Here is a 15,993-nt window from a genome sequence, read left to right as displayed (position 1 = left end):
TGTCAAAGGACAAGCGGTAGCCGATTTCTTGCTAGAATATGACTCTGAGGATACGGAAGAAGACCTTAGGTGCGTCTCATGGAAACTTTATGTGGATGGCTCCTCTAACCAGATGGGGGCAGGAATTGGGGTTAAACTGCAAACCCCAGAGGGTACTTCTTTGAGTCAAGCACTCAGACTTGAGTTCCGAGCCACCAATAATGAAGCGGAATACGAGGCGTTGCTGAATGGGTTAAAGTTGGCCAGAGAGCTACAGGTCAGAAGTTTGACTGTTTATAGTGACTCACAGTTGATTGTTCAGCAAGTAAATGGTGAGTACGCGACCAAGGATGACACGATGGAGGCATATCGTTCTGCCGTTCTGCGTAAAGCCAAGGACTTTGCAAAGATTGAATTCATACAATTACCGAGGGAACAGAACGCAGATGCGGACCGGTTAGCATGTAGTGCTTCGAGTTCTGGTGAAACATTGGCGAGGGTGATTCCAATAGGAATATTGACCCAGCCATCTATTTTCGAAGAACCTTTGGACTCTGACCCTTGGCAAGTCAATGTCATACCGTATGAACCGAGTTGGATTGACCCCATCATCACTTATATTCGAGATGGCGTTTTGCCTATGCAAAGGGATGAAGTTAGGAAAATAAAAAAGAATGCTGCAAAATACGCCATCGTGCATAACCAGCTGTACAGAAGGTCCTACTCTGGCCCATACTTGAAGTGTGTCACCCCCGCAGAGTCGCAGCAGGTGTTGCGAGCTATTCATGAAGGCGTATGTGGCAATCATTCTGGGGGAAGATCGTTAGCGCATAAAGCAATGACACAAGGGTATTTCTGGCCGAACATGTCAAGAGATGCGGAGGAGTTCTCTCGAAGGTGCGATAAATGCCAATGATATGGACCATTAATCCACCAACCACCTGAGGAATTGCACGTAATGGCCTCGCCATGGCCTTTCGTGCAATGGGGGATGGATGTGGTCGGTCCTCTGCCAACGGCAAGAGCTCAGAATAAGTATGTGCTACTGGCCACAGATTACTTTACTAAGTGGGTGGAAGCAGAACCATATCCAAGCGTGACTCAGACTCATGTGAGACGATTTATTTGGAGCAATATTATCTGTCGTTTCGGCGTTCCAAGGTCAATAGTCATGGATAATGGCACGAACCTCGACAACAAGCAAGTAAGAGAGCTGCTGGAGGAGTATGGAATTAATCAGAAGTTGGCTGCAGTAAGTCATCCCTAGGCCAATGGACAAGCAGAAATTACAAATAGAACAATTTTTGCCTGCATTAAGAAGAAGCTGGAGGACCATAAAGGGAAATGGTTGGATGAGCTCCCAACGTCCTATGGGCTTACAGAACCACCCCAAGGCGGCCGACTAGGGAGAGCCCGTTTGCAATGGCATATGGTACCGAGGCGGTTATACCGGTTGAGCACTTGGTCCCAATTATCAGAAGCTTAGCATGGAGTCAAGATCAGAACGACAGAATGTTAAGATTGAACCTCGATATGATAGACGAAAAGAGAGACGCTGCAGTAATAAGGTTGGCATCATACCAGCAAGTATTGGCGAATAGTCACAACAAAAGAGTGAAACATAGAGATTTTGCCCCTGGCGATCTGGTTCTGAAAAGAAAGGTGGGGATAGTCAAAAAAATGATGCCACCCTGGGAAGGCCCATACAGAATTGCAGAAGTCATAGGGAATGGAGCATATACGTTAGAGACCATGGCGGGAAGGTTGGTCAGCAAGCCCTGGAATGCTACGTCTCTGAAGAGGTACTACCAATAAAAGCTAAGTTTCGGCTTTATTGGGTGTTGTTTGTTGTCAATCAAGTACGTATGAATGTGCAAATTCCTGAAATTTATAAAAATAACTTTCCTTTTCAAAGGGTTTTAAAAAAATGAAAAGCCAAGTGGCAAATGGCATTCTAGCCGAGCGCCAGGCACTTAAGCAAGATAAGTGGCAGCTGGCACCATAAGCCGAACGCCAGGCACTTGCTAAAAAATGAAAAGCCAAGTGGCAAGTGGCATTCTAGCCGAGCGCCAGGCACTTAAGCAAGATAAGTGGCAGCTGGCACCATAAGCCGAACGCCAGGCACTTGCTAAAAAATGAAAAGCCAAATGGCAAGTGGCATTCTAGCCGAGCGCAAGGCACTTAAGCAAGATAAGTGGCAACTGGCACCATAAGCCGAACGCCAGGCACTTGCTAAAAAATGAAAAGCCAAGTGGCAAGTGGCATTCTAGCCGAGCGCCAGGCACTTAAGCAAGATAAGTGGCAGCTGGCACCATAAGCCGAACGCTAGGCACTTGCTAAAAAATGAAAAGCCAAGTGGCAAGTGGCATTCTAGCCGAGCGGCAGGCACTTAAGCAAGATAAGTGGCAGCTGGCACCATAAGCCGAACGCCAGGCACTTGCTAAAAAATGAAAAGCCAAGTGGCAAGTGGCATTCTAGCCGAGCGCCAGGCACTTAAGCAAGATAAGTGGTAACTGGCACCATAAGCCGAACGCCAGGCACTTGCTAAAAAATGAAAAGCCAAGTGGCAAGTGGCATTCTAGCCGAGCGCCAGGCACTTAAGCAAGATAAGTGGCAGCTGGCACCATAAGCCGAACACCAGGCACTTGCCAAAAACACGCACACGACAAAGTTAATATAAAAAATATATATATATTGAAAATGGGTTTGAACAGAGCGTAGCACAAAGAAAAAAGAGAAAAAAGAGTTCTGTCATCTCATTCATATGGAATCGAAGAGTCTGGAGGAGTCCTAGCTAGCTGCCTCAGTGCCGACAGCCTCCTGGTTGTGCCGATCCGCCTCCTCGGTCCCGTCAGCCATCTCACCCTCACGAGATGGGGAATCAAGATGAATAACAGAGTCATTCTGCTGGGGGCCAACGTCAGCAGTGACTATGGGAGATACCACAGTTGACGAATGAAGAGCGGTTAGAGGCTGAACGGTAGGAGGAGCTGTAGTGATCCTAGAGGAAGCAATCTCCTGACATTCATCAAATATGTGCTCGGCTTGGGTGGGTTCTGGGTCAACATAGACCCCCAGAGGATCAATCCCTAAATCCTTATCAATCTCATCCGGAGTTGAGCTGGTCTGTCCCTCGGCCGGAACTCGGTCGGAGAAACCATCTCGGAATCCCTGAGCATATCTAAGAGCTCCGACTCTTGAGAACCGAGCATGAAGAGCCAGCATTCCACCATTCACTCTGTTGATGGTATCAATCAGAGTGTTGCGCTCGTCCAGAGCTCTTTTCTCAAAAGCCATCCGAGCAGACTGTTCATCAGCCAGAAGGCGCTGGAGCTCTGCCTTTTCGTCTCTGATTGAATCACGTTCAGTCTGCCAGACACTCTTCTCAAGCTGGAGGGCATCCTTCTCATATTGAAGAGAGTCGTTTTCCTTCTTCAGAACATCTCTTTCTTTTTCAATTTCTTCAAGCCGAGCCAATACCTCGGTATTCTTGCTGGCGAGAAGGTCGTTTTCCTCATTAGCCACATCCAGGCTATCAGAGAACTTACGGGCCCTGGCGTTCCCCATTTCCACCTGCTTCTGCATAGCCATCATGCTGAACAAAGTCTGCATAGATATACATGAATACTGGTTAAACCGATAGCCTGGTCGGACGAAGGCAAGACCAAATAGTATGAGAGGATTCATGAGTTAGAAAATAAAAGTCACCTCCATGGCAGATTGGGGAAAGCGGCTGAACACATCCTTTTGGGACAGACTCTTCGCCGCCTCAAGGTCTTTCGGAGTCCACATGCTCCTATAATACGCCATGGCGGTCTGGCCATCCTTTAACATGGTCTCGTTCGGCTTCACGAACGTCCCATCCGTTCGGGTGTACCGAGGAGCCCATGGTGGTAAAACAGGAAGAGAAGCGGAAGCAGAAGCAGAGGCACCAGCTGCAACAGGCCCGGAGGGGGCAGGAGCTCTGACTAGGCGATGCAAGAGAGCACTCGGCCCAGAGACTCGGGTCCTTCTTATAAAAGGTTCTTCCTCAAGGTTGACTCCACCGTCAGGATGAGGCCTTTTACCTCATTCTTTGTCCCGAGCACCCCTAGCGGCAGCAGGGGTAGTAGTGATTTGTGGAGATGTGCTCGGGTTAGTAGCAGGGGTGCTGACAACAGGATCAATAGCCACCATACTCGGGATGGTGTGAGAGATGGTGGCTGAGGAAGAGGCTGATGCAGGAAAGGAGGTTGCTCCAGCAGCAGAAGTGGCTGGGGGAGTATTTTTCCTCCTACCAAAGGATGGAATCTGAAGCCTGCTCATGGTATAGCCGAGGGATGAGAGCGCTAGAAGGTTGTCTGAAGTGAGGAGGTCTGAGCAAGAAAGAATATCGTTCAGAACGTATTTCTTCAAGTAATTACTCCTATCCCTGCAAACACTGTAGCTCAAGTCATCACAAGGTATGCCTAAGGAGCGACATAAGAAAGTACAAAAGCGAGGAACACATGTTTCGCAGGGACAATCGTTTTTATGAGATTTAAATTTCTTATATGAGGAGACAGAACAGACGCCAAAGGCGCTCGGGATTGGGTAATCCTCTGCAGCCGGCGAAGACCAGGCCCCACTAACACCCACAATGTTATCACTCCAACCCTTTTCAGATTTGATTGTATCCGTACATATGGACATCTTGTCGATCGGGTAGAGGTGGTAGAATGGCTCGTTAGTTCGGATCTTACTGACCTTATAACACAGAAGAAGATCTATGAGGTCAAGGTCCAGACTTCTGTCACGAATCAACAGTAGCATAACGGATATGATTCTAAAGAAATTGGGGTTTACCTGCAGGGGGGATATCCCTAGTCTATTGAAGACATAATTAAAGAAGGGGTGCAGAGGGAACCTAACGACATTCAGTTGAAGGTTTGTAAATAAAACTTCGCCGGGAAGAAGGCCGGCACCGGTCATAATATTAACATCCTTAGGGCAAACCCTAACTTGGATGTTGTCATGAAGTCTAAGTCTCATACGAAGAACATCTAGATCTACAACCATGGTGGAAGCGATTGAAGGATCTAAAAGGGTAAAAAGAAGTCTGCCGAAAGTAAAAAGGAACAAAACTAACCTCTGAGGTAGAAAGCAACAAAGAGCACTGCAAGATCGCTGGAAGAATGACTATTGAAGAATTTCACCGGAAGAAATTTAGCACTGTTCTAAAAAGATGAGCGAGAGATTTGACTGATGATGGAGACGGTAAAAAGGCATGAAGTGGCATTCTAGAGCCTTATAAAGGCGAGGTGAACCCGAGGGCCGAAGCGTCAGGAAGGCGAGAAATTCATCGAGCCCCGGAACATTGATTCCGGATCTGACCATCCGTTCCCCCATATGGGTTTCTCGAGCCGTCAACATCATGATGAGACGCCTTCAATAATTACCCCCTTATTAAACAAGGGGTAATTATGGGGGCAGTTGAGGAGGCCCGAAGTGACATGGGCCGGATATGACCCTCAAACGCGACATCCGGTCCGTACAGATGGGTTAAGCCCATAGAAAGACACTGCCATATGGGCCGAACGCGAATAGCCCATCAAAGATGACCAAAACTCACAGAGGAACGGGCCTAGATCTAGCAGTCCATTAATATTTGTAAGTATCTATAAATAGGAGAAGTAATGGATAGAGCAGGGGGAGATATTTTTGGTTGAAATGTAAGAATTCTAGAGAGAGAAAGAAAGGACGAATTTCTTGCATCTTCAACTCCTCTTCCCTTTCACACTTAAAAATAAAGCTAAGCATTGGTTCCATACTTTAGGGGTAAATTCAATAACATCTTGGGCACAAATGCAAAATGAGTTTTTTAAAAAAAATTACCCCGTAAGTTTGACCAATGTAATGAATGCTTCAATTAGAGAATTTTCTCAAAGGGAAGGAGAGTTATTGCATGAGGCTTGGGAGAGATTGAATGACTTGCTAAGAAAGTGTCCACACCATAGTATTCTAAAATGGCAAGTTATCCAATACTTCTATGAAAACCTATCCGACATGCAAAAGGACATAGTTGATACCTCATGTGGAGGTTCATATTTTGGAAAACATGAAGATAACATTTGGCACCTCTTTGAAAAAATGAGTGAAAATTCTTTGCACAAATATTACACTTCTCGGCTTGATCATGGTTTTAGTAAAAAGGAGAAAAGTGTAACAGTGTGTCAAATTGAAAATTCAAGGGAAATTGTAGCCGAGGTTAAAACTTTTTCTAAAAAACTTGATCAATTATTATTGAATCAAAAACCGGCTATCAATGCATCTCCCTTTCATCATACAACTTATCTTTGTTAGCCTTGCATGACATGTTCAAGTGTTTTGCATACTACTTTCAATTGTCCCCATGGACATGTTGTTAATGAACACTTTGAACAAGTTAATACCACATTTGGTCACCCTTATTCAAAAGAATATGTTCCATTGTGGAATGAAAGCCCTTATCAAGCTAAAAATCTTCAAAGAAAATACATTCCACCTCATAAAAGAAATGGAGGTTCTCAAGGGTTCGTCTCTTCTTCTTTCCATCATCAAAGAATGAATGACTTCTCACATCCTCAAATGTATGATTCCCAAGTTGGCTTCCATTATCCTTTAGCACTTTCTAGTAATTCCATATTTGAAGACAAGGTTTTGATGGCCTTGGGTAGCTTAGAAAAGGATACCAACTTGTTGCATTCCCACTCTCAATCCATATCAAAGCTTAAATCCCAAATTGGGACCATAGCTAATGCATTGAATGCCAGAGAAATTGGGAAATTACCTAGTCAACCTGAGAGTAATCTAAAGGCCCAATTTTGTGTGGAAGCAAACCCTACATCGGGGTGTTCTTCCCAAGCTCAAGCGCAAGCCATCACCACCTTGAGAAGTGGTAAGCAAGTGGACAATAGGGTTGAACTACCAAAGTAAGATAGTGAATCGGTGCAACCTAAAGGTATCACCCATCCAATTCCCAATTCTACTCCTACTCCTTTGAATGAAAATGTTCCAACTGAAATTCTCCATCATCCTCTCAAATTGCAAAGTCTTGTGAGCCAAAAGCTCTATTCCCTTATACTTAAAAAGAAATTTCACCTTATGGGAGGCAAGAAGGGAAAACACATGACATGATGGAAGTTTTTAAGCAAGTCAACATCAATCTTTTTCTTTTGGATGTCATTAAGCAAATTTCACCTTATGCAAAAATCTTGAAAGATCTTTGCACACAAAAGAGGAAGAGCAAGGGACCAAGCCCTAAAAAAGTGTTCTTCACGGAGCAAGTAAGCTCCATTCTTCAACAAAACACTCCACTTAAGTTCAAAGATCCCAGTGCTCTGACTATTTCTTGTGTAATTGGAACTCATGAAATTTGTAGAGCTCTTCTTGACTTGGGTGCAAGTGTCAACTAGATTCCTTACTCCATATATGCCCAATTAGGGTTGAATGAATTGAAGCCAACCTCGGTGGTGCTTCAAATGGCCGATAGATCTGTCAAAACACCTAGGGGCATGGTTAAGGACATTCTTGTCAAGGTGGATAAATTCTACTTTTTGGTTGATTTCGTAGTTCTTGATACCGAACAGGTTGCTAATCCCTCTAACCACATCCCAATCATATTGGGAAGACCATTCATTGCCACCGCAAATGTAACAATTAATTGTAGATTCGGGATTATGGATCTTTCTTTTGGCAATATGATGATCAAACTTAATGTTTTCCATGCAAGTTGACATCCTATAGATAAAGATGAGTGTTGCCTTGTTGATGTATTAGATGAGGTTGTTGAGGAATCAATTCCAACGATGTTAATGAAATAACCAATTGAGGATAGTCTTTAATCTCTTTTATCCGATGATCTTCTAGCTTCTTGCCTTCTTGAAATGCATGGAAGTTGTGGATTTGATGATGAAAATTCAATGAATGAAGTAAGCAATCTCATGGAATCTGTTGCAAGCTTAGATTTTCCATCTTGGAAAACTCCAATAGAACCTCTTCCTCCACTCTCTAGTACTCCACTGGTCTCATCTTTAGTCTCTCCACCAATTCTTGAGCTTAAAACTCTACCTTCCAATCTCAAATATGCATTTTTAGGACCAAAAGAGACTCTTCCGGTTATCATTTCTTCAAGTCTTGAAAAAGACCAAGAAGATGCTCTCTTAAATGTGCTTACAGAAAATAAGGAAGCCATAGGATAGAGTGTGGCGGATCTTAAGGGAATTGACCCTTCTATTTGTATGTATCGCATATTTATGGAAGATGATACAAAACCCTTTAGGGATGCCCAAAGGAGACTTAATCCAAACATGAATGAGGTAGTTAAAAAGGAAGTTGTCAAACTCTTGGATGCCGGAATCATTTACCCAATCTCCGATAGCAAATGGGTGAGTCCAACTCAAGTAGTTCCCAAAAAAATTGGGGATTATGGTGGTTGAGAATGCAAAGGGTGAGGAAATCTCTAAGCGTACCGCCAATTCATGGCGTGTATGCATTGATTACCATAAATTAAATGTTTCCACTAGAAAGGATCACTTCCCTTTACCATTCATTGATCAAATTCTAGTGAGATTGGCTGGGTAACAATATTATTGCTTCCTTGATGGCTATTCAGGGTACAATCAAGTAGCCCTCGACCCATTAGACCAAGAGAAAACCACATTTACATGTCTATTCGGCACATTTGCTTATAGACGGATGCCTTTTGGTTTGTGCAATGCACCCGCCACATTCCAAAGGTGTATGATGTCAATTTTCTCGGATATGGTGGAAAAGTATCTAGAGGTTTTCATGGATGATTTTTGGGTCCTCATTTGATGCATGCCTCAAAAAGTTAGATCTAGTGCTTAAGAGATGTTGTGAAACCAACCTTGTACTTGGCTGGGAAAAGAGCCATTTCATGGTTCAAGAGGTTATTGTTTTGGGTCACGTTATCTCAAGGAGAGGAATAGAGGTTGATAAAGCGAAGGTCAAGCTTATTTCTGAATTGCCTCCACCTTCAATGATGAAAGAGGTTCACTCCTTTCTAGGTCATGCTGACTTTTACCGCCGTTTCATCAAAGACTTTAGCAAAATTGCTCGACCTTTGTGCAACCTTCTTGCCAAGGAAACTCCTTTTGTCTTTGACCAAGCATGCCCAGACGCTTTTCATAAATTGCGTGAATTATTATCATCTGCTCCTATCATGCAACCTCCCAATTGGTCATTGCCATTTGAAATCATGTGTGATGCTTCTGATTATGCCATGGGGGCAATTTTGGGACAAAAAGTGGGTAAGCTTCCTTGTGCCATATACTATGTAAGTAAAACTTTCTCGGGAGCTCAATTGAATTACTCCACTACCGAGAAAGAATTACTTGCCTTAGTATATGCTCTTGATAAATTTCGTTCTTATCTCTTAGGGTCCAAGGTTGTTATTTATTCTGATCATGCCACCTTGAGGCATCTATTGACAAAAAAGGAAACAAAACCTAGGCTAATTAGATGGATTTTGCTTCTTCAGGAATTCGATTTTGAAATCAAGGACAAGAAAGGCACCGAAAATGTGGTTGCTGATCATCTTTCTAGGTTATCGATAGAGCTTTTCCCCAGTCTACCAATCTGTGACTCTTTTCCGGATGAACAACAATTTCAAATTTCTAATGGAAAAATGCCTTGGTTTGCCGACATTGTGAATTATTTGGCAGTAGGCAAGCTACCAACTTCTTGGTCGAAGAACGAAAAGAATCATTTCTTTGCCAACATCCTGAATTACTATTGGGAAGACCCTGTCTTATACCGATATTGTCCGGATCAAATTGTGAGAAGATGCATTCCAGAGAGTGAAATTCCAAGTGTCCTAGTGTTTTGTCACACTCTTGCATGGGGTGGGCATTTTAGTGCAAAGAAGACCGCTTTGAAGGTTCTTCAAAGTGGGCTCTTTTGGCCCACTATTCATAGAGCCTACAATTTTTGCAAATCATGTGAGAGATGTCAAAAGATGGGGACAATGTCTAGAAGAGATATAATACCCTTGACCAGTATACTTGTTGTTGAGATCTTTGATATATGGGGCGTTGATTTTATGGGTCCATTTCCTATGTCCTATGGTTTTCAATACATTCTTCTTGCTGTCGATTATGTTTCCAAGTGGGTGGAAGCATGTGCTACCAAAACGAATAACCACTCCGTGGTCATTCAATTCATTAAATCCAATATCTTTACTCATTTTGGTATGCCAAGGGCTATAATAAGTGATGAAGGAAAACATTTTTGCAATCAATTCTTGAGGTACTTATTTTTTAAGTACTCCGTCACTCATAAGGTAGCCACTCCCTACCATCCTCAAACAAGCAGGCAAGTTGAAGTGTCTAACCAGGAAATTAAGTATATTCTTGAGAAAACGGTTAACACCACCCGTAAGTATTTTTTAAGAAAGCTAAATAATGCTTTGTGGGCTTATCGGACGGCATATAAGACTCCCATTGGCATGTCTCCTTATAGACTTGTAAATGGACAGCCTTGCCATCTTCCGGTTGAGTTAGAGCATAAAGCCTTATGGGCAGTTAAAAAGCTCAATTTTGACCTTGATAAAGCTGGAGAGAATATGCTACTTCAATTGAGTGAATTAGAAGAGTTGAGACACAATGGTTATGATAATGCCAAAATCTACAAAGAATGAACTAAAGCCTTTCATGATAAGTATAATGTGAAAAAGTTTTTAGAACCCGGTTAAAAAGCTTGGCTTTTTAACTCTAGACTGAAACTCTTTCCTGGGAAATTGAGAACCAAATGGGAGGGTCCTTATGAAATCATCTCTGTTGCACCTCATGGGGCGATTGAAATTAAAAACTTGAAGAAGGGGAACATTTTCAAAGTTAATAGTCAAAGGTTAAAACCTTACATAGAAGGTCAAGTCTTTTAAAGACATTTGGAAGCTGCACATCTAGTTGACCCGGTGTATGAGCACATAGAATATTGCATTGACAAGGAACCAAAAGCTCCTTTTGAGCTTAAACCAACAAGTTCTTCAAAGAACCATTTGTTGGGAAAAGTTCAAAGAACCATTCATCACCCCAATAAGGAGGGGATGCATAACAAGATCTTTGATCTGGGCTAAAAGAGCCCAACGTCTTGCTAGAGATGTTAACGACTAGCAAAGGCATTCGTAGGGTGTCAAAACCCTATTCCTCCCCCATTTCTATCTTAAATTTCATTTCTTGCGAAGTCTAGATACTTGTTTTTGGTTCTTATATGCATTGAAAGGAACTTTGGTGAGGGTTGCATGAGCTTTCATGTCATTATTGAGCATTCTGCATAGTTCGATCGATCTCAAACCTGAGTTCGATCGATCGAACTCCACTCTGCATCGAACACTTAGAAAAATTTTCAACCTGCAGAAACCTGCATCCCAATCACCTCTCTGTCCCATCATTCGAACCAATTCTTAGATCGATCAAGAGACCTTCGATCGATCCAACTTCCAAGTTCGATCGATCTCATGATTCAACACTTAGGCAAATTTTTGAACCAAAAACCTGCATATTTTTGCTCTATGTCTAATCGATCGAACTCTTGTTTCGATCGATCTCAGTTCTTCATTTCATTATTTTGACTTTGTTTTGACTTTTCAAATTTCGAAAATCCAAAAATATTTTCATTTTTTTTATTTTATTTTTATTTCAGTTCATCTTGCTTACAAAAAAAAAAAAAAAAATTCCAAAATACTTTGTGAAGAGATCATTTAAAGTTCGATCGATCTGAGATTCTAGTTCGATCGATCGAACTTATGAGCGACAGTTTTTAAATAGAGGATAAGATCTCATTCTCCCTCATTTCCAAACCCTAGTTCCTACGCCGCCGTAACCTCACCCATTTCCTTCATCTCCGGCGAGGTCTCCAGAGTGAACCAGGTGTCGAACTCTCCCCCTTCTCGAATCTTCTTCCTCTTCGCATTTCATCTCTCCTCTCTTTGCTTCAAGGTAAGATCCGAGACCCCATTATTGATTTCACACCTCGATTTGTTAAGAGTATGCTTTAAGTGTTTGATCCGTTCCAATATTCATGATGATTGTTGGCCATGGATGAAGTTTTAAGCTTTTCATGTCTATATGTCCATATTCGTCTTTATGCCATATCCATTGTAATGAGTTACTTTAATTTTTGGGAGTGTGAGCCATTCTAGGTGATTGGGATTGATGATTGTTGTGTTGATGGGCCCACAAATATGTTCGTGTGGGTCCCGTGCTCCCACAGTCACAGATCTGTGACTTCTGGTTTTTCACAGAACATAGTTTGATCGATTGAACTTGTGTCTCAGATCGATCGAAGTTGTGAGATTGATCTCACTTATTTTCGATCGATCCAACTTTTGTGATCGATCTCACTTGTTTTTCTGATCGATCGAATTTCACATATCTTATACACACACTTCATTCATCTTGTATTCACTTCATGCTATCATATCTATGCTCAATGCCTGTGATATTTCACATTGGATGCATTTCATCCTTATATTGCTTAGCATACTTCATATCATATCACTTGCATAAATTCATGTCATATATGTTTTGTCTATCCTATTTGACAAACATGTTTCTATTGTGCCTTCAATTCATTATTCTAGCACTTAATCTCATTGCAAGATTTCCTTTTTGCAGACCATGACTAAGAATGACAGTTCTTTTACTTCAGCCACACCTGAGGCTCATGATCAGATATGTCGCTTAGAGGAGCACCTTCAGAGTTTGGAGGATATGCTGGTTGCCCTTAGAGCTGACATTGCCACCCTTCGTCTGAATATGATGGCTGCCATTAAAACTGACATTGCTCGCCTCCGTACGGAGATCTTGACTGCCATTGATGACTTAGCCAGGGAGATCCGCGGAGTTCCTTCTGCCTGAGACTCCCAGTCTCTTTATCTTTTTATGTTCTCTATCTATGTTATGTGTCTGCTACACTTGTGACACTATTATTTTTGTAACCGGGTCTGTCGGCTTTTACACTGGATGTATTGCGCTTTATTGTTATTTTTATCTATAATGGATGTCATATGCTTTTATTGATACATCTGTCCTTTTAACTCCATCAGGTGCATCACAGTGACTTCAGTGAGAGAATGCTACCCGATTTTCAGGACCACCCTTATACCTCTCTCATCTCTTTATTAGTTTATCCCATTTACACTTGCATATCCACTGTGCACTAATTATCCCGTTTTGTCATCTGATGAGTTTATCCAAGTGCCAATTTTCAGGACCACAGTTCATCCTAAGTTTGGGGGGTGCCATGCCACCCACTTCGGATCCTTCAGTCCCGATCATTCTATGCCTTAGTTGCACTAGTATACTCTTTCCATTGTTCTCTTTACACATTGAGGACATTGTGCCATTTAAGTTTGGGGGGAATGGTGTTTTACAGTATTAGTTTTAAATTCAAAATTTTGAGCATGACTTGTGTATTTGAGGGATATTTCTATGATTGGTCCACATCTAGCTATGATCTTGATCTTTTGAGGACTATATTGCTTAAAATTTAAAAATTACTTGACTTGAGAGTCCAATACTCCTTGTATGCCTTATGGATACCATTTAGGAGTAAATTTTTCGCAAGATTGATATCTTGCTTGCACTTGTGGTCCACATCATCTTGATTTTGTGATTGCTTTGAGATTCATTCTAATATTCTATACTAGCATCGGCGCACACTGGCATTCATTTGTGGGGTACATGCTTTGTTGATTATTGAATTGGTTATATCCCAATTGGGCTAGTAATGCATTGAAAGCTTTCATTCTTGATAAAGGTGGATAACAACCCCTTTTCACTAAGTAACCGGGATTCTAGCCTCATCAAGCATTGAACTTCTCACGCCGAAAGGTGGAGGGCCCAAACTCTAGGTTAATAATTGAATTCAAAAAAAAAAAAAAAAAAAAAAAAAAAAGCAAAAACAAAAGCAATCAAAAGTGAGAACTTCTCCCAAAAGGTGAGAAGTGGGAAATGATTAGATGGTTGTTGTCTTGATTTGTAGCCTAGTTGATTTGAGCTTGTAAGTCCGTAGGGGTATTTGAATGCCTAATGCCCTAAAGCCATTTGGTTTGGGAGTCATTGACCTAACTCTCGACCTCATGAATCACTAGAAAGCTTAATAGATCAACACATTGTACCATGCTTCCATCTTTGATCCTATAAAAAATAAAAATAAAAAATAAAAAATCGAGTGAAAAGAATAAGCACACTTAGAACAGTAAAGCTTTAATAAAAGGTCCACTTTTTGTTTTGATGTTCGGTACTAGATTTGTGTGCTAATTTGAGGGTAAGGATGTGATCATCTCTTTAGTTGGCTAAGATAGCAACATAATTGATGCCAGTCCACTCAAAAAGAATTCTAGAGTTGTTTTTATTTGCATGATCATTTCTTGATGTGTGGAGGACCATACTTATTTGCTTGATGTTGAGATTTTGGGAGATTGCTTGGAAATGTTTGAAAAATTGCATACTTGAGGTAGTTTTCTCCTAATGCTTGTTTGCAATATTAGTGTCTCTTTAGAAAGAATGAGCTTAATGTTTGTGGGTATCATTTCTGCAAACCCTCACGAGACTTCACTCATCCATTAGGGGTAACCTAGGGGTTTAAAAGGCTTGTTGCATGTGCTAAGTGCAATTGTGTTCCCTACGAAAGTAACGTTATCCATTTATTGTTTTGTAGCTTGTAGTTGTATAGTTATTCATATCATTCATTTACTTTCTAGTTCATTACTGGGGACTAGTAATATTTAAGTTTGGGGGTGTGATGAGCGCTGAAAAGTGCATATTTAAACCCCTTAAGCTTAAGCATTCTAGCACCTTTATCTATCTTACTTTACCATTTTAGATTGATTTCGTATTATTTCCATTTTCAGGCACTTATCCTGAAAATAATCTAACTCAGCCAAATAAGAGCTTAATTGAAGCAATTCTGGGATTAAACAAAGAAAGGAACAAAGTGGAGAAAGAAATAAGCAAATGAAGCCAAAGGTGGGAAGCAGCAAAGTTCGATCGATCCAACTTCAAGGTTCGATCGATCGAACAATGATCGATCTCAGCACTTCAAGATAGATCTAAGTCTTGGCCCAAAAGCATAAAGTCCAAAAGTTTAATCGATCCAACACCACCCTTCAATCGATCGAACACTTTTGTCCTTATTCAAATGATTGATCCTATCCACAGCTGTACCACCCACTAACCACTTTTGTCCTTTTCCCAAAAATATCTCCCAAAATATCTCGGATTTGTCTTTTCCCAAAAAGCTCAACCAGTTGGATCGATCCAGCCTAAGTTCGATGGATCTCAGCCAGTTCGATCGATCCAAGTCCAAGGTTCGATCGATCGAACTTCCTCCAGTGCGAAAAAGTTAAATTTTCATCTCATTGAAAGTTGTCCTTTATGCAATCATTAGGGAATATTGTGTGCACGACCCCAGCATATTTTGGGTGTCATTTGACCTACCTATAGAAGGATAAGGATTGCTTTTTATAAGGGGGAGCCAATATCATTTTCATATTATCTCTTGGAGAGCAAGCTTAGCATGGAAGAGGAGGCTAGAGATACCATTGGAGACTCTTCATCAACCAAGGAGCAAATCTCTTACATGGAGTTAGCCCTTGAAGGTTGGAGCAACATCACCATGAGTGGCTAAACATCCTCTTGGGGCTAGAGTTAGCCCCAAGCATGCTTTCTATATCTTAATCTTATGTATTATTGAGGGATTAGTGTTGTAATTAATGTTTTGACACTTTGATATATATAGATCTTGTTTATTCAATGATTTATGTGGTTTAATGCTTCCGATTAATCATTTCATTCTATCCATATGTCTATGTCTACTATAATAGATGTTCATGTGTTTGCCTCTATTTCTTCTGTTATTGATGCATGTCTATGTGTATTAATGCTATGGATTTAGGGATTGTCAAAACATTGTGCTTAAAATAATGCTCTTGTGATTTTCTAGATGGTCCATGCTCATTTCTTGATAGATTATGCCTTTTCCTTAGCTTAA

The 15,993-nt window shown here is 41.4% G+C and overlaps 1 long non-coding RNA gene across 2 annotated transcripts in view; it reads left to right on the top strand.

Moving 5' to 3' along the window:
• The window catches only part of LOC132311710 (uncharacterized), a 31,249-nt gene extending 18,226 nt beyond the window's left edge, over window positions 1-13,023 (top strand). For both annotated transcript variants that reach the window (XR_009483083.1, XR_009483082.1), the window contains one exon: window positions 12,615-13,023. This is a non-coding gene — a long non-coding RNA (uncharacterized LOC132311710). The remainder of the gene's footprint in view (window positions 1-12,614) is intronic.
• Window positions 13,024-15,993: the final 2,970 nt, after the last annotated feature.

Source organism: Cornus florida, unplaced genomic scaffold (assembly GCF_030987335.1).
Source record: "Cornus florida cultivar Cherokee Brave unplaced genomic scaffold, ASM3098733v1 CherokeeBrave_3.0.0_Hap2_Chr06, whole genome shotgun sequence".
NCBI classification, from domain to species: Eukaryota; Viridiplantae; Streptophyta; class Magnoliopsida; order Cornales; family Cornaceae; genus Cornus; species Cornus florida.
This window is presented reverse-complemented; position numbering and strand designations above follow the sequence as displayed.